General features: G+C 65.1%; 1 protein-coding gene across 1 annotated transcript in view; it reads left to right on the top strand.

Annotated features, from left to right (window-relative positions):
* The window catches only part of SEZ6 (seizure related 6 homolog), a 9784-nt gene that overhangs the window by 895 nt on the left and 8201 nt on the right, over positions 1-688 (top strand). The gene's annotated exons all lie outside the window — the stretch shown is intronic.

The raw sequence follows: 688 nt of genomic DNA, 5'->3' as shown, positions 1-688 counted from the left end.
TGGTTGGCCTGTGGGGGCAGCTGGTGGCAGAGGAGCTGGCTGCACAGTCCTGCCCGTGCCCACCTGCCCCTGCCTTCACCCTCACACCATCTGTGTGCCCCTGCCTGCATCCACACACCCACCGTCACCTGCACCCACCCACCCAGCCTGCCTGCATGCAGACAATGCCTGAATTCCCTCGCTGCCTACACCTGCCCACCCACCGCCTGCACCCACCTGGATTCCCTGCCTGCTCCTGCCCACACTGCCTTCTCACCTGGAAGCAAGCCCTGCTCCCAGCCTGAGGTGCTCAGGGCCACCAGGGCACGGGGCAGGTGGGGATCTGGCATCAGTGAGGTGTGTTCCCTCTCCTGTTCCTGTTGTGGAGGCTGGGGGTGGTTCAGGGGGCTGGAGGCCGTGGGACAAGGAGGCTGTGGGTGGGTGGGGGAGCATGGTGTCGGCTGCCTGACAGCTCATTCATCACAGCTGCAGGCCCTGACCATGGGGGCAAAGCCAGATTGGATTTTAAATTAGAAAATAAACCTAGGATCTTGTGAGGCCCAGCCCCTGCCCTCACCCTGTGCCCGCCTGCACCTCCCGCTGTCCCCCTCCTACGGATGGGGAAACTGAGGCACGGAACAGCACTGCACCGCGGCGCTGCGATGCTCCTGGGGCCACCGAGGGCCCTGCCCTGTCCCCTCCCCGAGCC

Source organism: Geospiza fortis, unplaced genomic scaffold (assembly GCF_000277835.1).
Source record: "Geospiza fortis unplaced genomic scaffold, GeoFor_1.0 scaffold425, whole genome shotgun sequence".
In the NCBI taxonomy this organism is placed as follows: domain Eukaryota; kingdom Metazoa; phylum Chordata; class Aves; order Passeriformes; family Thraupidae; genus Geospiza; species Geospiza fortis.
The sequence above is the reverse complement of the archived record's forward strand: the minus strand, read 5'-3'. Positions and strand labels throughout refer to the sequence as shown.